This window comes from Pelophylax lessonae (genome assembly GCF_965119305.1).
Source record: "Pelophylax lessonae genome assembly, chromosome: 4".
NCBI lineage: Eukaryota > Metazoa > Chordata > Amphibia > Anura > Ranidae > Pelophylax > Pelophylax lessonae.
In genome coordinates this window covers 91,871,654-91,894,410 of record NC_138771.1, presented here as the reverse complement: position 1 = coordinate 91,894,410, position 22,757 = coordinate 91,871,654, and the positions used below count along the sequence as shown (strand labels likewise).

At 43.3% G+C, this 22,757-nt stretch overlaps 1 protein-coding gene across 4 annotated transcripts in view; it reads left to right on the top strand.

Annotated features, from left to right (window-relative positions):
• The window catches only part of MYO5A (myosin VA), a 391,043-nt gene that overhangs the window by 83,995 nt on the left and 284,291 nt on the right, over positions 1–22,757 (top strand). The window lies entirely within an intron of this gene.

The window sequence follows — 22,757 nt, the reverse complement described above, 5'->3', positions numbered from 1 at the left end:
TATATATGCGTGCCAGACCTACATGTGTGTTTGAATGTATGCGCAGGGGGATGCTATAGCCAAATGACGGCTACAGCACGGTCGTCTAATTCTGGGACGCCGTCATATGGGTGCTGGTGGCCTGCTCTGTGATTAGACACCGCTGATCACAGATTGAGGTAAAGAACCAATCAGCAGCTCTTTACCACGTGATCAGCTGTGTCCAATCACAGTTGATCACGGAGGTAAACAGATGCCGGTTATCGGCACTCCTTTCCTCATGCTTGACAGCAGGAGAGAAGGTGAAGAGAGGCGATAACCAGCTTCTCTAAAAGGAACATCTGTCCGGATTATCAGTGCAGTCCCACCAGTGCTGCCAATCTGTGCCCACCAGTTCTGACAATCAGTGCCTCTTCATCCGTGCCTACCAATGCTGCCCCATCAGTACAGCCTTTCAGTGCCCATCGGTGCAGCCTCATCAGCGCACATCAGTGAAAGAGAAAAATTACCTGCTTGCAAAATATTTAACGAACTTTGAAGACGTTTTTTCTTTTATTTTTGTCTTTTTTTCTTTGATTTAATAAAAACCCAGTGGTGATTAAATACCACCAAATGAAAGCTCTATTTGTGGAAAAAAAAAAAAGGATAACAATTCTGTTTGGGTACAGTGTTGCATGACCGCACATTTTTCATTCAAAGTGTGACAGCGATGAAAGCTGAAAATTGGCCTTGGCAGGAAGGAGATAAAAATGCCCAGTAGGCAAATGGTTAAAAAAAAAAAAAATAATACATTTTTATTTACATTTTTTACACATTTACATTTTTTTATGTAACTTTATTGCTATTACAAGGGGCCTTTGGATTACTTCTGCAAGAAAGGCCGTTGCTGGCTGGAAAAATAAAAAAAACAATACAAAGATCATGGTTGCAGCTGCATCATGATCTTGGTATTAACCACCAGCTGACAGGACATTTTAATGTGTATATCAGTTGGCAAGTGGGTCAATAGTCCACTTGGTGGCAATAATAGTTTCATGTGTCCTTGCATGCATCGCATGAATGCCAACCTGCGCCTGCACATGGGTGTTCACACAGAAGCCCCATCTTCCATATGGGTTTGACCTTCCTGACCACAATTTAGGACTTTTCAATGTCCACATTGACCGATCTCAAAAATTTGTATTGTACATCCTAATACGCGGACACACAATTTGCATAGTTGTTTTTTATTTTAATCATCTGGTATCTGATAAAAGTCAGAGTTAAAATTTTGCCAATGTTCACAACAAACTGGGTGAAATTAAAAAAGGAAGATCCACGGAACTAGTAATAAATTGAGCGTAATTGTTATAGATTGCTTTACATGTATATTGATGTCATAACTTGATAGGGAAAATCTATCGCTGTCACATGGATGACTCCGCATGTGAATCATTGTGTGTGGCAGGAGGAATGTGAACTTCAAGGGAACACGTGGATCAGGGTTGTGTGTTCCAAGAATGATTTGATCAAACATAACTTTGTTCAAGAGTCGCCTTGTGTTTTCACACCAATCAAATCTTCCTTGAAAGATAATGTCAATAGAAGAAGGCATTTTGGGTGTGTTCATGCTTGTGTTTGATAGTTTTTTTTTTTTTTTAAACTACATAACCAGTAGAGCTGGTAATCCCAATGAATAATAAAGAAAATTAAAAAGGTACGTCCTAATTTTATGGTTTGCTCCTGCAGCCTCCAACTACCTACATACAAGTTTGGGAAGTGCCAAAAATAAACCAAAATAAACCAAAATAAAACAGGAAAACAAAAATGTGATAAATTGCAGCTTACTAGTCCTCGGAGTGGTGGTTGCATACATATTTGTAGGATTACCCAGTAAAAATAAAGCTTGAACAAAAAACATACTTACTGTCCCTGGATGGCTACGTCACTGCATCATTGTATCTATGGAGGGAGCTATAGTTGACACTCTAGACTGCACCTGTGATGAGGACTACAAACACGTCCGTATATCTTCATCTCCATTACATAATGGGCTGGGCAGTGAGTGGGGAATACAGTGTACACAGCCTTTGCCATGACCCTCAAAATTGAGCTCAGGTGCATCCTGTTTCCACTGATAATCCTTGAGATGTTTCTACAACTTGATTGGAGTCCACCTGTGGTAAATTCAGCTGATTGGACATGATTTGGAAAGGCATACACCTGTCTATATATAGTCCCACAGTCAACAGTGCATGTCATAGCACAAACCAAGCCATGAAGTCCAGGGAATTGTCTGTAGACCTCCAAGACAGGATTGTATAAAGGCACAGATCTGGGGTAGGGTACAGAAAATTTTCTGTAGCATTGAAGGTCCCAATGAGCACAGTGGCCTCAATCATCCGTAAATGGAAGACATTTGGAACCACCAGGACTCTTCCTAGAGAGGGATGCCCGGCCCAACTGAGCGATTGGGGGGAGAAGGGCCTTAGTCAGGAAGGTGACCAAGAAACCCGATGGTCACTCTAACAGAGCTTCAGCGTTTCTCTGTGGAGAGAGGAGAACCTTCCAGAAAAACAACCATCTCTGCAGCACGCCACCAATCAGGCGGAAGCCACTCCTCAGTAAAAGACACATGACAGCCCGTCTGGAGTTTGCAAAAAGGCACCTGAAGGACTCTCAGACCATGAGAAACAAATTCTCTAGTCTGATGAAACAAAGATTGAACTCTTTGACCTGAATGACAAGCGTCATGTCTGGAGGAAACCAGGCACTGCTCATCACCTGACCAATACCATCCCTACAGTGAAGCATGGTGGTGGCAGCATCATGCTGTGGGGATGTTTTTCAGCAGCAGGAACTGGGAGACTAGTCAGGATCGAAAGAAAGTTGAATGCAGCAATGTACAGAGACATCCTTGATAAAAAAAGAAAACCTGCTCCAGAGCGCTCTGGACTTCAGACTGGGGCAAAGGTTCATCTTCCAACAGGACAATGACCCTAAGCATGCAGCCAAGAAAACAAAGGAGTGGCTACAGGACAACTCTGTAAATGTCCTTGAGTGACCCAGCCCAGAAGTCAGACTTGAACTCGATTAAATATCTCTGGAGAGTAGGGATGCACCGATCCGATATTTGGGATCGGGTATCGGCGCCGATACTGCCAAAATAGCTGGATTGGGGGATCGGTAAAATTAACCAATCTACGGGCCGATCCGGTCTTGCTGAGTTCCGGCTCAGCCATCCTTTATTTGCACGGAGCCGCCAATCCACGGGCCGATCCGGTTTTGCTGAGTCCCCGCTCAGCCGTCCCTTACTTGGTGTAGTAGTAGTAGTAGTATGATGGTAGTATGGGATGGGAGCCGCTACTTCCTGTATAGGTCTGGCTCACAGGCAGAGTGATATCAGATGCACTCCGCCTGTGAATGGAGGAGCAATACACATGAAGCAGTGGCTTTGCTCTGTACTGCAGCCGCATGCATATTGTGTATGTGTGTAGTACTGGATCGGTATTGGTATCGGTATCGGCAGATACACAATGCCAGGTATCGTTATCGGGACTAGAAAAGTCGGATCGGTGCACCCCTACTGGAGAGATGCGAAAATGGCTGTGCACTAATGCTCCCCATCCTACTTGATGGAGCTTAAGAGGCCGTGCAAAGAACAATGGGAGAAAGTGACCAAAAATAGGTGTGCCAAGCTTGTATCATCATACTGAAAAAGACTTGAGGCTGTAATTGGTGCCAAAGGTGCTTCAACAAAATATTGAGCAAACGCTGGGAATACTTATATACATGTGATTTTTTATTTCGCAAAGATTTTAACAAACTTCTTTCACTTTGTCATTATGGGGTATTGTTTGTAGAATTTTGAGGAAAATAATGCATTTAATACATTTTGGAACAAGGCTGTAACACAACAAAATGTGGAAAAAGTGAAGCGCTGTGAATACTTTCTGGATGCACTGTATAGACAAACACTTAAAGCGGAGTTCCGGGCACAGAAGTCATTTTTTAACAAACATACCCCCGGGACAGTCAGGGCTAGCACATTCCACAATGGCTAGCCTCTGATCTGTCCCGGTTCGCACTTACCTTTTAGAAGAAATACTTACCTATAAAATTTCTTCCACAGCGTTGCCATCTCTCTTGTGGGCAGCTGAAGCCGGCGCGGTCCTCTTCCGCGTCTTCTTGTCCCAGAATGCGCCTGCACCGGCCCCTCTCGTCACTTCCGGTGCGGCGCCGCATTCCTAAACAGCTTCTGGGCATGCCCAGAAGCTGTTTAGCAGGGGAATGCGGCGTCGCCCAGAAGTGACGAGCGGGGCCGGTGCCGTCGTATTGATTCCTGGGAGCGATGACGTTCAGCTCCCAGGAATCATCGCGAGACAGGAAGTGACAGCGGAGCCGCGGCGCTGAGGGAGGAAGTACCCTTAGGTGAGTATTTACGATCTTCAATTACAAGGTGAGTTTTAAAAAAAAAAAAAAAAACCTAACTATCCAATTCCTTTTCAGGTTATGCAGAACTAGCGGACGGGCACAAAAAAAAAATATCGTTTTTGTGCCCGGAACTCCGCTTTAACAAATTATCAACCTAGTTGTAAACATGATGATAATATCACTTCACCAGCCTAGGTGCAAGCAACTTTCCCTGCTAATTATCAGATTGTACATGGAAATTAAACAACTTACTAATTGCTGTTCATATGTCATACTGTTAGAGTGTTCCTAGTCTAACATTCATACAGTACAGTAATTGGTATTATAGTAAACCTGATCTAAATGTTTTAGGTAACAGTGCCAATGTGCTGGTATGTGCAAGTACCTCAACATCTGCCAAAGTTAAAGGGGAACTTAATGCTAAAAAAAAAAAAAAAAAAAACAATGGGTGAACAGGCAGGATTTTTTAATTCAAAAGAGACAGGCTTTGTCTCTCCTGCTTTAAAATTACTTTACCTGCCTGTTCACCCCTGTACAGTAAACTGCGCATGAAGATGTCAGTGGCCGGCAGGGAGCTCAGGGACGTTGCGTTGCTAGACTGAAGTACAGTTCCACTTTAAGGCTAAAGCCATAGTACGCACCAAGTTTTCTTTTTTCTTTTTTTTCTGTTTACCCAGCAAGCTGAACGAAAAAAAAAAAACTGACAGCTTCAGGCAGAGCCGCTGTACTAACAATTATGACCAGGTTTTTTTTTTTGCTAATTAGCACTGCGCTAATTTATCCGGTAATTGCCCAGTCATGCAACAATGTACACAAACTAAATTTATATCCTTTTTCACACAAATAGAGCTTTCTTTTGGTGGAAATTGATCACCGCTGTTTTTTTTTTTTTATTATATATACAAAAAATGACACTGTTTTTTTACTTTCTGCTATAAAACATATCCAATTAAAATGTAAAAAAAAAAAAATATATATATATTCCTTATACATTTTGGCCAAAATGTATTTTGCTACATGTCCTTAGGTAAAAAAAAAAAAAAAATTCCAATAGATGTATATTAATTGGTTTTCGTGAAAGTTCTAGCGCCTACAAACTGGTGTGTGTGTGTATATGTGTGTGTACACATATATATATATATATATATATATATATATATAGATAGATAGATATTTTTTTTATACTACAAATGGCGGTATTCAGCAATTTACAATGGGACTACGATAGTGCAGCGGACAATCTGACACTAACTGACACAGGGGGGAGGGGGGAACTGACTAACTGACACATCACCAGTGATCAGTGCTAATATTATACATCAGGAGTCTCCAAACTATGGCAAGTCATGTCTGTGAATGTCAGAGTCTTGCAATGCTTTATGGAATGTGTAGTTCCACAAAAGCTGGAGGGCCGCACTAATGACACTGGCTGGGAAGAGGTTAACCTATTGAGGAATCAAGGGGTTAAATGTGTGCCTAACAATGTGCAATGTGTGTATCCTGCTGTTTTTAAACTAAAGGTCGTTTTGTTTCTTATCCCTGCTTTGCAGGGATAGGAAACAGAGAGTTTGTTCCCTCCTGTAATAGAGCCCTTTGTTGATTGCCAACACAGGGCTCTGGGCCGTGATTGGACATAGCTGATCAGCAGGTCCCAGCCATGAATTATTGGCCAGTACCTGCTGACAGACTTCCTCTGTGTACAGTCACAGCGGGTGACGCGAATGAGCACCCCCTAAACTTCGAAGCAAACAGCGATGTACCAGTATGTCACTTTGCCTATATGGGTGGCAAGTTGTTAAAACTGAAATTTAGGGTCCTTTCACATAGGCGTACTCTGCTCAGTTTAGCAGGGGATCCACTAATGTTTTGAATTAATTTTGTGACATTTGTGCCTGTTAGTTTTTTTTTTTTTGCCCACATTTTGACAGCAGACTGTGGTGGACCCATGTTGGATCCATGGGCTGTCAGGTGTAAACTCACTTTTGTCTGTGTACATTAGGCTACCTCATATCTGTCACATTTAGATCTGGGAAAACTAAAAAATCAGAAGTTCTGATAACTTCCTTCATCCAATCATGTACATGCAAAAATACTGTTTTGTTTTTTGTTTTTCTTTGCACGTGTCCTGGAATTCTTTGCTTAGTGAGTTTTTACCACATTCACTGATAAATTACCCTTGCTAAGTGAACAGTCTATTTGCTGATGGTGATTCAACGTTTATGAATCTGATGCCCATAAACACAAACCCTATCTTTTCCTTTTTGCGTCTGATACTGCAGTGTCTGATAACTACCTGTATCTCTTTTCTTGTGTTGTCACAGGGACAGGAAGTGAGGTTAAATCTTGTCAGGGACTCCAATGAAAACCTCAAAAGAAATGTTTACTCATCCTAATTAAAACATTAAAGGTTTTGGCTGGAGATGGGCTTTAATTAACTTTTTTTTTTATAGTGAGAATTAAAATGCATTGTGGATTTCCTAAAGGTTTAGCAGATCTAGTAGAAATGTCACATTAGAGAGCTATTACAGTTAAACTTCACAATTCTAGGTTGAGTTCTTCAAGTGTGTGCAATAGAAGTGGTTTTGTTTCAGCCTTCTGTATGAGGTGTGAATTAAATCTAAGTGGCAGGCGGCATAAGATGGAAACTAAAGAATGTACATACACTGCTTTTCCTGCTGCGTCCCTCATGAATACTCCGACTGTTGGAAATGGAAAGTTGGAGGTGGCTGCTCGAATGCTGAAATAATGTTATGCTTCCCCTCGGGAACATGTGAATTAAGAACTGCGAGTTTCAGTTATACCATTTCTTTTCTCAGGCTGAAAAATATATATATTTTGGTGGTGGTGGGGGGACCCAGAAAATGCACTTTCAAATGTGTTTTTCCAACAATAAAACTGGATGGCTGTAGTGCCATCTTCTTCTATGGATCATCGAAATCAAATGAATAGAAATAAAGTATACGCCAATACCTTAGAGCAGCCTTTTTAACACAGAGGCACCCTTGAAATAACTTTCTGGTCTCAGGGAACCCCAGTTGGTATACTTGTTCACCCTTATTCGGGGTTTCCAATCTTTATAAACAGGGGAGCTGTACTGTGGTCTCCTGGGAGTAGAAAATGCCCCAGCTTCAGTGGGAGTAAACAGTGCCTCTGACTTGTTGCTCAGTGGGGGTTAAAAAAAGACATCTTTGTTTAGTAGGGAGTGAAAATTGTTACCGGTTAGAGCTGCACGATTCTGGCTAAAATGAGAATCACGATTTTTTTGCTTAGAATAAAGATCACGATTCTCGGCACAAACATCATCTTTTACATTATATAAAAAAACAATTGGGCTAACTTGTATTTTTTCCCCAAAAAACTGCGTTTGAAAGACTTCTGCACAAATACCGTGTGACATAAAAGATTGCAATGATCGCCATTTTATTCTCTAGAGTCTCTGCTAAAAAAATATATATATATAATGTTTGGGGGTTCTAAGTAATTTTCTATCAAAAAATACTTTAAGGGGTTAAACTGCTCTCCCTTAGTGCCGGTTCACACTAGGGCGACCTGGTCGCCTCACAGGTCGCCGCAGGTCGCCTCCCATAGGGAAGCTGCGGACCCGTTCTAATAGGAGCGACACAAGTCGCTCCGACCTAGAAAAAGGGTCCGGAGCTTCTTTGGGGCGACCCGGAGGCGACCGCCATAGACTTCAATGTTATGAAGTCCGTGGCGGCCGATCCGAGGTAGCGGCGCGCTGCTTGAGGTAGCGTCGCTGCAGTGTGAACCGGCACTTACAGCCGGAAGTTCATTCCTTTTGATCTAAAGAACAAAAAGATACATTGTAAAGCATTTTGTTTATACTTATCTAGCAGCTTTAACAATGTTGATAAACATTTGCCGAAGACTTTTTTTTTTTTTTTTTACAGCTGTGAGTGAGCAGAAAACGGCTCAGTAAGAATCGAGGACATGCAGTTTAAGATCGTCAGGGGAGTGAATCGAGATCGCAATTTTTTAACGATTAATTGTGCAACTCTATTACCGGTCATTGGTATTGGAGGAATAATGCCTCATCGTTGGTGTCATTAGGAGGCATAGTCCCACCGTGTTGGTGTCATTGGGAGGAATAGTGCCCCAACAATGGCATCGGTGGAAGGCATAGTGCTCCATTGTTGATAGCATTGGGAGGAATAGTGCCCCACTGCTGGTGTCAGTGGAAAAAATGGTGCCCGAGGGCCAGATAATGGCAAGCAAAGGGCCGCAGTTTGAAGACCACTGCGCTATATCTACAGCTGATCGTACATTAGTATGATGGTCAGGGGAAAGACTGATCCTTACGCTTATGGTCAGTGGGGAATATCCCACCCTACAGATAGCTTAAATGTTCACTGTTGACAGTAGTTAATTATCTGCGAGGAAAAATGTGCTCCATTGCTCAAGGAACCCCCAGCAACCCCTGGAGGATCCCTGGTTGATAAAAGCTGCCTTCGAGATTTAGGAGGTGTAGATTTTTTATCACCATCCTACTGATTTATAATCATCTTCTGCTTTTAGAATGCTGCTGATGTTTGGTAGCACTGATGCTTTAAATATATAGGAAATTTGAATCTCAGATTATTAACAAATGTAACTTTTTGTTGGCCAACTTTTTTAAGAGACCGAAATTATTAAATTAGTCTACAGCTTTTAATTTTATAAGATGTAAAGGGCACTAATCCAGCTTGGACCAATGTAACTATGTACCTGGCCTATGCCCCTGGAAGAAGACACCACTTCTCCAGCGATCTCCACTTGCTTTGGTTCTCATTCTGGGCCGCTTCCCTGCTGCACTCTGAACACAGAAGGTTGGCCTTTTGGCACAGGCATCACTGCCCTGCACTCTCCACCTCATCCAGTCAGGCAGTGCTTTGCATCTATTCAGAAAATACACAGCATTTTCTGAATGGCACCTGTGCCGAGTAGCAGGCCTTCTGTGTTGGCAATGCATCAGGCCAACCACTCAGTGCTATTTCATAAACATTGTTACATTGGTCTAAGGTGGACCAATGTAACCTATGTAAAAATATACCATACCTGGATGTCAACTTTAAATTTTAATAGTCTCTTAAAAATACCTAACAGTGGATGTTTTGTTTACTCCTAGTCACCTTAACCTAAAGTCAGTTGCTGCAGCTTAGAATAGAGGTACTAAAATGTAGCATAGTGCAGCACTTTGGGCTTAGCACTATCAGCCACTAGCCAGAATCCATATCAAACTGATCAGACTCTTGTAAAGTGAATTATAATAGTTTGCAATAGGGCTGAACGATAGTCGATGTGATATCGACTATCGTTCTGCGGGTGTGGGCGATATTCATATCGCCGAAGACATGATATTTACCATTAGGCAGGGAGGCAGGGAGAAGTCGGGACTCGGGGGGAGGAGGAGGACTCGCAGTGCTGGCAGCCGTCCCACATGTTCAGCGGTGAGCAGAACGCCGTGAGCAGCTGCACAGCTAACCAATCACGCGTGCCTGCACACCTGATTGGTTCCCTGTGCCGCTACTCACGTGATTGGTTCGCTGTGCCGCGCTCACCGCTCGGTCAAGAGAACTAGCTCCAGGGCGGCAGAGGGAACGTGTGGGACAGATGTCATGTCGGGCTGTGTTCTTCTACCTCCTACCACAACTGTGAGTCCCGACTCTGCCTAATCCGTCTTGTACATTCCACCCAGAGAAATATCGCAATATATATCGTTGAAAACGAAATATCGCAATGTTCTTTTTTTCCCAATATCTTGCAGCCCTAGTTTGCAATGTTTTTTTCTTTTTTTTTTTTTTTACTTTGATCTTTTAACCGATTGCCGACCGCCGCACGACTATATACTGCGGCGGTCAGCCCCGGCCAGGCAGAGTGACGTATCGGTACGTCACTCGCCTGTCACTGACTTGCGAGCCTATTGCGGGCGGGCGCGCGCCCGCCGAGGCGCGCACCCGCCGCGGCTCGTTCACAGACAAGTCAGTGCGTGTGACCGGCGGACTCGATGTCCGCCAGTCACACTACGATCGCTCCTGTGAAGGGAGAAAGACAGAGCGGCTTGTGTAAACAAGCTGCCTGTCAGTTCTCCCTGTGTAAAAGTGAAGATCTGTCCGTTCTACTATGTAGAACTGTTGATCTTTGCTTTTACACCAATAGGAATGTCCCTGCACAGTTAGAATCACGCCCCTAGGACACACTTAACCCCTCCCTGTCCAATAAAGTTAACCCCTTCCCTGCCACTGTAATTTTTGAAGTAACAGTGCATATGTATAGCACTGATTACTGCAGTAATGTCACTGGTACCCCCAAAAGTGTCAAAAATGTCAGTCAAGGGTCCGATCTGTCCGCCGTCGCAGTACCGAAAAAAAATCGCAGATCGCCGCCATTACGCGTTAAAAAAAAAACACCAAAAATGACAAAAATCTTTCCCTTTGTTAGTAAACGCGATAACTTTTGCGCAAACCAATCAAAATACGCTTTTTGCGATTTTTTTTTTTTTACCAAACATAGGTAGCATAAAACAAATTGGCCGAAAAATGTTAAAAAAATTTTATTTTTACATTTTTTTGGGGAATTTCATATAAAAAAATGTGAAAAATATTGTTATTTTTGCAAAATTTACGCTCTTTTTTTGTTTATAGCGCGTGATCAAAAAATTGCACAGGTGATCAAATACCACCAAAAGAAAGCTCTGTTTGTGGGAAAAAAAGGGCGTCAAATTCGTTTAGGTACAGCGTCGCACGACCGCGCAATTGTCCGTTAAAGTCACGCAGTAAAAAATCGCAAAAAAAAACCCTGGTCCTTTAGCAGCCAAATCCTCCGGGGCTTAAGTGGTTAAATGACAATTACTTGGTCATGCATCACTGTACCCAATTGAATTTTATAGCTTTTGAAAAGGTCATTGCTTTCTTTTGGTGGTATTTCGTAAGAGGTGGATATTTTATTTTTTCAGATGAATGATTACATGCATTAAGCAGCGGCAATTAATTTATACAGATGGTCGTTCTGCTGCTGTTTGCGCACACTGTGTGCATGCAGCTGTTTCTCCGCCAGCAAGAATCAGCAGACAGATGTGAATGAGGCCTAAAGGTCCTACAAGTACAGGAAAATACCTATTGATCTGCCAGAAAAGCAATTCGCTCCTAAGTCCCATTGTGGGCTGACAACACACAGCATTTTTTGCACTGAATATTGTCAGCCCTGTCCAGTTTTCTTTACCTAACTACTGGGGCCCACCCACTGTTCCATCCCCCCAACATAAATACTTTTTCCTGTAGTCTCAAGATAAGGAATGGGAAGACTACTCTCTTTGGGATAGTACTAGAGGTGAACATTGGGCCCAGGCAGCTGTGAATTTCTGATGTGGTCAATAGCTAATTTTGTTTTTTTACATTTTTACATAAAACGCTTTCAGTGGTATATATTTAACAGAAAAGGAAGTATTTATGGGAAGTGCGTTGTTAGGGTTTACATATAGTCTAAAGGGGAATTCTATCCTCAACCTAACTAGTCTTAAAGATTTCCCCTCCCCCCTAACTGGTGTGAAAAAGATGAATATACTTCCTTATTCTCAGGCTACTCTGGTCTGGTCACTAGAGTGAGCAATGACTGCAGGGGAGAGGATTGAGCTCTTAACAGCTGGGAAATCCGGGAGTGGTGACATCACTTATAGGCTCCCATGTATTCGCTGTTGTCAGCACTTCAGAGAGTTAGAAAATCTGGCACTGACTTGATTGATGATAAAATGGTTTAATAATTATCCTTCATATAAAAAAATTGATGCGTTTCTGCCCCAACCTTAGGGCCTTAGTCATAATCCGCCTTGTCAGCAATTCCTCCCCTCCTCTGCAGCTGCCACTAACTGACACAGGGGAACCAGGTCAGATGACTGGACTAGGCTGAAAAATTAGGTGTACACATTTTTTTACGCTGGTTATTCACCATTGGGTAGTAGGAGGACAGTGAGGACATTTTTAAGACTAGTTAGTGGTAGGCAGGAAATTTACTTTAAAACACTGTGTAATAGATTTTTACATTGCTAGTCATAGAAAGAGAGGCTAAATTTACAAAGCTTTTACACAACAAAAAGTCCCTGAGATTTAGCTATATGTCTGTGATTTTTAAATCTCATTCTCCTGGTGTGTTAGCTTTGCGAATTGATCCTATTCAGGGGAACTCCTAAAGAGTGTCATAGACAGACAAGTATGAGAATCTGTGTCTGCACTGAGGAAATAGTGTTCTCACGCCATACTCGCACCCTGACCATTGTACCTGTCACACTGACAGGTGTATGACCAAGGAGTTTTGTACTGGGGTTGGGGAGCCCTAATGGAGAACTAAGAGACTAGTACCGCATCAGCTCCGCTTTTCTTTTGAATGACAGCATGGCAGTGGGCAGATCCAAAGCCACCATTAAAATTGAACATTAGTCAAAAAAAGTCCCAATAGATTTTTTCATGCTGGCCCTCTTTGCAGATATGTAAAACATTAAAAATAAGTGGCTATGCTCTTGAAAATCCAGTAATGCACTGTCTCACCCTGCTCTGCACATGCTTAATTGCTCTGTATTCTCGGCACTGTGCCTAAAAGCAGAGCCACTAGACTCCGATCAGCTGACAGCATTAAAGCCGAGTTCCACCCAAAAGTGGAACTTCTGCTTTAAGTGCTCCTGACCCCCTGACATGCCACATTTGGCATGTCAATTTTTTTTGGGGGGGGAGCAGGCACCTAGTTTTGTTAGGTACCCTGCTCCCACTTCCACTCGGGCCGCCTAGACGGCTCGAGCGGGAGTTCTCATCTCTCCCTCCCTGCAATCTTCTGGGACACGTCACAGGTCCCAGAAGATTGCCGGGCCACTAAGGAAGTGCAGCGCGACTTGCGCAAGCACAGCGCGCACCTAGCTGTGACGCTGCAAGCTGTTACAGCCGGGTGTCCACATTTGTGATGCCGGCATCACAGGGAGAAGAGGGAAAGAACTGAGGCTCCGGCGGGCCGGATCACTTGATCTTGGGACTGGTGAGTGTGTCTTTATTAAAAGTCAGCAGCTACACTATTTGTAGCTGCTGACTTTTAATAAATGCAAAAACGGCTGAAACTCCGCTTTGAGATTTACTGTTGCTCAAGAGGGAAGATAGCAACAGGAATGACAAAGACTGTGAGGAGGGAATACATATTAGGGGGAGAAAACAAAAGCAGGAGAGGTGACAGGACAAACTCTCCTGCCAGGGAGACACAGAAGAGTTAAACTTACAAGGATAGTATCTTTTTCTTATCTCACGGATATTCTCTCCTTTCTCCCTCATGGGCAGCCTGTGAATTTCAGTGCTGCTGATCCCCTCTCTGAGGCTACGGGGCCCTCCGGGTTTCAACCATCCATCAATCAATGCACTGATGGCGGTCCTGGAGTCCTTTATGTCCTGGGGGGAGGTGCTAGCAAAAAGCACCCCCAGCCTTCCCCTGCCTCATCAGATCCTGAATCTAATTCGGCTGCAGCAGACGTGAGTCACCCTGCTGGGTCTGCAACCACACGCCCAGAATCCTCTGATAGTGAGGATGATTCCTCCACGTCTGCAACTGCACACGAAAAGGCGCTGGTGGAAGCACTGATTGTATCTGTGCTTGAGACCTTGAAGATGGAGGATCCAGCTGCGATAGAGGCGCAGGTTCCCTTTCGGAACGTTTTTACAGTTTTTACTCAAACCTGTTTACAGTTCCCAGGAAGGAAGGCAAAGTGCTTCCTATCCTGGAACTCAAGGCGCGGAACTGCTTTGTGCGGGTGCAGAAGTTCAGAATGGAGTCCATTCGCATGGTGGTGGCATCCCTGCGTCAGGGGGATTTCCTCGCCTCTATCGACATTGAGGATGCTTACCTTCACATTCCAATATGTGCCGGTCACCAGCGCTTCCTCCACTTTGCCGTGGGAGAGGAGCATTATTAGTTTGTGAAGTTACCCTTTGGTCTCGTCTCTGCTCCTCTGGTCTTCACAAAAGTGTTAGCCCCGGTGCTAGCTTTGCTACGTTAATGGGGGATCGTGGTACTGGGCTTCTTGGACGACCTCCTTCTGTGAGCGAAGTCTCCTTCTCCTCTGGTGGAAAACCTGGAGATCACAGTACGAACTCTGTGGGAGTTCGGCTGGATTCTGAATTTTCAGAAGTCTGCCCTGGTTCCATCCACAAAGCTGGACTATCTGGGTCTGAATCTGGACTCAGCCTTAGCCAGAGTGCTCCATCCTGTGGACAAGCTCCAGAAATTGCAGGCTGCAATTTGTCTCCTGCTGTCCAACAGTCATCCCTCCAGACTTGCATGCGGGTGCTTGGCCCAATGGTGTCTACCTTCGAGGTGGTTCCATTTGCACAGTTCCATACGGGGTCCCTGCAAAGGGAGATTCTGACCGAATGGGACATGACTCCGCAGTCTCTGGACAATAAGATCCGGCTGAGTCTGGAAACTAAGGAGTCCCTGATATGGTGGCTTCATTCTCCAGCGCTTTGGCTGGGCAAATCCTTCCTCCCCTTGTTTTGGACAGTGGTCACCACGGATGTCAGCCTGCCCGGCTGAGGAGGCGTCCTCTGCAAGCATTCTGCTCAGGGGATCTGGACGCTGGAAGAGTCCAGAGTACAAATCAATGTCTTGGAACTGCGAGTGATCAGACTGTGTCTGGACCATTGGACAGATCGTCTTCAGGGTTGTGCAGTGCGCATTCAATTGGACAATGACACGGCCGTGACTTAAGTCAATCACCAAGGCAGCATTCTAAGGTGGGCAGAACGGTTCGTTCCAGCCCTCTCCCCCATACACATTCCCAGTGTGGAAAACTGGCAGGTGGATTACCTCAGTGGGAAGGCGTTAGACCACGGGAAGTGGTCCCTTCATCCGGAGATGTTTCATCAGTTGTGTCCCTGGTGGGGCATCCCCCAGGTGGATCTGTTGGCGTCGCTGCTCAACAGAAAGGTGCAGAGGTTTGTGGCTTGGTCAAGGGATCCTCTGGTGGATGCCACAGACACGCTGCTGGCCCAGTGGGGTCGGCATCATCTGATTTATGCCTTCCCCCATCTCAAACTTCTGCTAAGACTTCTACGCAGGATCTTGGCAGAAGGGATTCTGGTCATCTTAGTGCACAGGTGTCAAACACAAGGCCCGCGGGCCGAATGCGGCCCCCCAGGCCATTTCATGTGGCCCTCGCACGTCTCCTGCAGCTGCGGCACCCCCCTTGTCTCTGCCCCCACCTTGTCTCTGTAGTCGACAGCAGAGAGGACAGAACTCCTTTGCCAGACCCTGCACTCCTCTGTGCAGCTGTAGAAAGGTTTCTCTTTGCCCCCCCAGGACATGGGGTGCTCTGGACATCTAATCCTACACATATAACCGGCCCTTTGAGGGCAACCATAATGCTGATGCGGCCCTCGATGAAATGGGAGTTTGACACCCCTGTCTTAGTGGGATCCAGGCTGGCCATGCCGGGCATGGTATGCCGATTTGGTGCGGCATGTCACTGACGTTCCTTGGAAGCTTCCTCTCAGGGAGGATCTGCTGTCCCAAGGAACAATCTTCCATCCTGCTTTACAGTCGCTGGCTTTGACGGCTTGGCTGTTGAATGCCAGTTGCTGAGGGACAGAGGTTTATCTCAGTTGGGGATTCTTACACTGTTAGAAGTAGATTTCCTAGCTTTTCGGAGGATCTACCATCATCCTTGGCAAACATACATCGCGTGGTGTGAGTCTCTTTGGGTTCATCCTCGCTCCTTCTCGGTGGCTCAGATGTTGACCTTTCTTCAATGGGGGGTTGAACAGAAATTGGCCTTGAGTACCATCAAGGGCCAGGTGTCGGCTTTGGCAGTCTTCTTCCAATGACCTTTGGCCACACACTCCCTGGTGTGTACCTTTCTTCAGAGTGTCCGACATTTGGTTCCTCCAGTGTGGTCTCTGTTGCCGCCTTGGGACCTCAATTTGGTGCTTTCAGTCCTCCAGAAGCCTCCCTTCGAGAGATTCTCCTGCTTACGCTGTCCCAAAAGGTCACTTTTTTTTGGTGGCTATCACCTCTGCATGCAGGGTGTCGACACTGGTGGCGTTATCCTGTCGTTCACCTTACCAGGTGATTCAGAGATAAGGTGGTTCTTCACCGCTGTCTGTCGTTCCTTCCAAAAATTGTCTCTGATTTTAATTTGAATAAAGACATTGTGTTGCCTTCTGTGTGTCCCAGGCCTGAACATCCAAAGGAAATTGCCATGGATGTGGTCCAGGCAATTAGGGTGTACCTAGCAGCTACGAAGTCTTTCAGAAAGTCAGATTCTCTTTGTGCTCACGGATGGGCCTTGAAAATTGGTTGTCCGCTTCCTCTGTGACCATTTCCAGGTGGATCAGACAGACAGTGATTCCAGCCTATCCCATCAAGGGTCAGGTTCCTCCTTTCCCTCTTAAGGTGAACTCTACTCGAGCGCTTAGTGCCTCCTGGGCTTTACGTCATCAGGCGTCAGTGACGCAGGTTTGCAAGGCGACCACTTGGTCGTTGGTGCACACTTTCACAAAGTTTTATAAAGTGGATGTGTACATTTTCTGTTCCCACCTATCATGTTTAACACTGCTTTGGGGACGTCCCAACGGTTGTAAAGATCTGGAGCTGTGTCCGTCAATGAACAAAAGAGAAAATTGTATTTTTGTCTTACCGTAAAATCCATTTCTCTGATGTTCATTTACCGACACAGCGTCAACCCTCTGTGGAGTTGTAATTCTTCTGACACTGCTTGTAACAAAACTGACCACCTATAGCAGAGAGAGGCAGTATACCCCCTGGGACTGCCCATGTACGTAGCCAGACTTTTTTTCTGCCTAGTGTCCTACTCCTGTAGGGGGCAGTATAAACCAACAGGTATGACAATCTGAAACTGTGTCTGTCAATGAACATCAGAGAAATGGATTTTAAGGTAAGACAAAAATCCCATTTTGTGTAAATGCCCAGAAGGTATTTGACAGCTGGAACATAGCTGCCAAAAATGTAAAAACATCACACAGTATAAATAAATAGGATGCTAAGCCTGCATTAAATATAATGCGGTGGTAAACCCACAGCACAGGTAGTTCTTTTTTTTCAGGCTAATAAATAATTCTGTGTAATGATTTGGGTCAGTGATTACTAGTGTAGATACAAAGAATAAAATGTTCTGAAAGATAGTCTTTTCGATATGCTATTTGTATTCTGTATTTATGTACTCTTCCCAGAATTCGACAGTGTCTGCAGGAGATAAACTTATACCTTGAATTAAATTGTAAGAGCTCTACCACATTATGCCATTTAAATATCGTTCATTGTATCATTCCTCTAGGATTTTAATTGTTTTCTGACCCCATTCTGCTGAATCTATTGTTTAAACAAGAAGTGACAAAGCGACACTAAAATAATGATCTCCTGGTGTAGGCTGACGCCTCGGCCTGTTGCACGTTATGAGTCCTTGAACATCTGTCAGAGCTTCGCATTAGGCCTGCAGGCAGTTAAGTCTCCATGGTAATTGGGTTCCTGCTACATGGAATTACTGCATAGTGAGAATACTGGCAGGCCCTGGATTTTTGCCCGTTAAAGCGGTAGTAAACTGCACATAAAAATAGAAAAAGGGGCTCCTGCAGGATAACGTCATAATGTTCCAGTATACATGGCATGTGAGAAGATTATGAAAGACTAACCTTAAAATAAATTGAAAAACTGAAGTGATGCGCTTCTCCTAACGTGAACACATCATATTAATCGCAAATGGGTCAAAACATCAATTAAAATGGCAAATAGCAAAAGACAAATAATAAAATAAATGTGCATGAACATAATAAAATATTCAATCATGCAGTGAACCAAGTCCGTAAATCTATAAATAAGTAAAAACTTCTCAAAAATATCTTCATGCGATGACGGTAACTGAAACCAATTCTGTGCAGTGCTTCTACTAAGCATAAACACATAAACAGTTTATTTTTCTGAATTCCTTTCACCAAAAACCAAACACACCTCTGTGTGCAGTGGCTGCTCACCTGCATCACAAAGGGAATGTGCAGTGTATAATCAATAGAAGGATCCACCTAGAACTTCTTTAACTTCCTCTAGACTCTTCTGCAATAACACAGTTTGTGCAGCTCCACAATCCTAGATATGAAAAAAGTGCCTTTATAGTGTAGTACCATTAAATATGTATTAAACATTAAAAACCAGTTCCAAATAAAACACTTACATTGAGTAAAGAGTGCTGGAGCAGGGTGACTCCTGTCAGCTAATTTGTATCTCATCGTGGACCGACTTCACGACTTCCTAGTATGCGATCAGCTGAGTGTGACGTCACTGGCTCCTTCTACGTGTTGCGTCCACTAGACACCCGACTTAGTCAGGGATAGAGCACAGTGACAGATGCCGGAACTAAATAGGAGTATTATCTCATTACACTGGTGCAGCAGCCATGGAAGTTTTTCAATTTTTAGAAAATAGAGAGGCTAATATTAAGGATATTTTTAACCAAGAGGACACACAAGCTACAGGAGATTTTGATAACCCATTTAGGAAGTTTAGTCACCTCATGGAAAGAAAGGTGAACCTATGGTGGGATTGATCTCACAAGAGCAATGCATCAAAGAAAAATAGTACCCAGAAGACTTGGATGGGAAGTAACCATTTAACCAATAAAGAATCAGTGTAAGAATGGTTGCAATTTTTAATGAAAAGGGATTGTAGTTATTACATTTTTTAGTAAAAAGAAAACAGAATAAAATGAAAAAAATTGAACTCCAAATTTCTGAATATAAAAAGCTAAAAGGAACCATCAAAGGATACTGCCCGGTTTGGTAGTCTCACTACCCAAATAAATAAAGTCCTGGAACAAAAAATGGCAGAAGTAAAATGTAGGAAAAAGAAAAACTATTTACGTGACACAAACGATTATAAACAGGATATAGTCTTCAAATGGCAACTAGAAAAACCAAGAAGACATTCCCCCGTCTGTGGAAAGTACCCCCGAGAGAGAGGTTAAAATTACTACACCACTGAGACCTATTGATAATAGGACACCAAGAATCCCTAGAGACCATTATAGGAACTACCAACAGACTGATAATCATCCTAATGCTGGATATCAGAATAACCAAGTGATGTGTCCCCATCATGTTCCTTCCTGTTGGGTGTAGTTGAGGCAGCATACACCCAACAGGAACAGGAAGTCAATGCCATTAATAGGACGAGGGGGTATATAATAGACCTTCCTCTTGGTAGCCGGAAATGCGTCTGTGATAACGCCCAATAGGTGGGCGAAATGCATCAACGCAATTTCCGGCTGTACCTTACGTCACTTCCGGTCGCGGTGGAACGCAAACGGGGACCAGTGCTACCCGAGCTGCCACTTGCAACAAGGAAGTCCTCTCTCTTTTTTCAATACTGCGGCTTTACATCTGACAAATTGTGAGTGTATATATTTTGCTTTTAATTAATAAACGGCTTGCTTAAGGATACTACACTATAGGAGTTGTCTATACATATGGCCACTAAATACCTGTGCATCTGGGGGAGATCGATCATATAGGAGCAAATCTGGTCCAAGGGAGGATCCTATCCTACAAAAGGCATCCCGCTCCACACCGGACTATAGCGTTGTTGATCCACATCCAGTATTGCTACGGGGTCCTGGCAGTCTGGTAAGTGGAAGTATTCTTCCAACTGCACAAGATTGCACTTTTTTTTGCACGGATTGGCACCGATTTGCATAATAAGGAACACAGAGCACATTGCACTTTCACTGGCTTCTTGCTTAAATTGGATTTTTGGGACTTTTAAGAATAGGAAAATACTTTTTTATATATTCATCACTGGTTCATTTATACATGCAATTATGTAGCATGGTGAATTAGCACTGTTTTGCACCTTAGTTTGATTTATTATATGGATTTATTGAATTTTGAAGCATTAGCACCATTTTTCACTTTAGCGAGACCATTTATTTTTCCATTTATTTATTTATGGTTGATGGTGTAATATCAGACAACCCAATATTTTTCAAATATTTTTCACATATTTTGCACATTTGCACTTTCTTGATCTGACTATAAAACTTGAAAAGGAATGTATTACAGGAAAAACCTATTTCAAGAGCGTAGATAGGAATAGCTATATACCCACCGAAAGCTGCCATTGTGCCCCATGGTTGGTTAACCACTTCAGCCCTGGAAGATTTTACCCCCTTCCTGACCAGGCCATATTTTGTGATTTGGCACTGTGTTACTTTAACATACAAATGCGTGGTCGTGTGACGCTGTACTCATACAAAATTTACGTCCTTTTTTTCCCACAAATAGAGCTTTCTTTTGGTGGTATTTGATCACCTGTGCGATTTTTTTTTTTTTTTTTTTTTTTTTTAATTTTTGCGCTATAAACAAAAAAGCAACAAGTTTGAAAAAAAAAAAAAAAACTATTTTCCACATTCTGCTATATAACATTCCCAAAAAAGAATTTAAAAATCAACACCACAATAAGTGTATTTGCATCAGACTTGTATAAAGTATTCAAAATTTCTACTTGAGTAAAAGTACAAGTGCTCGATCAAAAAGTGACTTGAGTAGAAGTGGAAGTGCTCGCAGAAAAAGTTACTTAAGTAGAAGTACTAAAGTATTCAACATTTTTTTTACTTAAGTATTGCAAGTAGTTTTTTCAAAAAATTTGCTACTTAAGTACTAAAAGTAAAAAGTACCAGTAGTTTTGAAAAAAAAATTCTACTCAAGTACTGAAAGTAGAAGTAGAAGTACTGTGTTATGTAGTTATTAAAGAAAGAAGTCAAAAGTTTGAACATCATATTGTTTTTTATTATTTCAAATGATTTATTAAAATGATTAACCTAAAGGACAATCACAATTCCTTAGGCTGTAACTTTTTGTAAACAAAAAACAGATAAAGTATGTCCCTCCCTTCCCCTTTTAAAGCCAGGGGTGGTCTCCTTCCTGAGCTTCCTCACTCTCACAGCCAGGCAGATCACTTGAAGTTGAAGGGCCAGGGGTGGAAGGTGGTGTTTTTGGTTCGTCCATCTTTTCAGCTGATCAAACGGCAGAACAGGAGCATGCGCAGTCTTCTTAATCGCGGTTTGATTTGATTTGCTCAATTGATGATGATGTGCCAGGCCAGCTTCATCAAACCTACAACGCTTAAAGTGAAAAATGCATCAAAAACTACTAACAAAGTGGCTGTGCTAAAAATGCTAATAAAGTGCCTGCAATTATATTATATATATATATATATTCTTCTTGTATTCAAAATCATCGCCCACAGTATCAAAAATAAAGTGACATGTCTGTGCTAAATGCAGTGCAAATTATTCCCACAATGTAAATGTAATTCATATAAAATATATATGACAATACCACAATAAAATAAGTTGTGATTGTGAAAGTTAAGGGCAAGTTTAAGTGTGTAAATTAAACTTTATAAGGAAAAGTCCATAACTGAATTCCAGTGTGCAATCTAAGAAGTGCTGTCACTTGCTGCCAGATGCTTCCACCTTTCTTCTGTGATCTGCTCAGGTAAAGTGGTGGACTGGATAGCCTCTCTCTCTGCCTCTCACCTTAGTAGCACTGGCACTGCACTGGTTCAAAAAGCTGTCTATATTATTTTCATTATAAGAACTTGTCAGAACATGCTTCCACCACCTGTCCTTCACACTAGTAGTGCTCATTTGCTTTGCTCAAGTCAAGTGCCACTGCCAGTGGCCACTGCAGTGCAGGCACAGCCGCACAGGCAGAGGCAGGCCGCAGGAAGCACAGGCACCACCACAACACAACACTTATGGTCCATGGACCATGGATGGTCGGATAATCATCATAGCCGTCAGTCTCACTCTTCTTGGTTCAAAAAAGCCACCCATGACCCGTGTGTATATAATATATTATTGATTATTTGATTCTCAAATGGCACATTTGCCATGGCAAGGATTAGGCCCTCTCTACGGTCCACCTCACTCACCTCATAGAGAAGAAGATGAGATAACGAAGAAAATGCTCCGAGTCCTGCTCCCGCGTCCCGCCGCCCGTGTCACAACTCCTCTCAGTAAGGGCCCTAAGGGGTGGAGTCTGAGTGACACACAACACGTCTAGAGGCAGAGACCTCGAGCGGGAAGACGGCAGCATGGCTCCTCCAGTGCGGTCTTAACTTGATGATCATGACAGTGATTCCGCGGGCCGCGGCGCGAGCGAGGCTGTGGGATTGATTGAATTGAGTTGTGCTGCCTACTGCTACACGCTACCTACTACTAAATTGTGAGTCAGTATATTTTATTTCATTTTTATATATAAAAGCGGTATTGTTGAGCACTACTAGCCACTAGATCTTCTGGCTGTCACTTTGTCACATGTTGGGGAATCACAGCG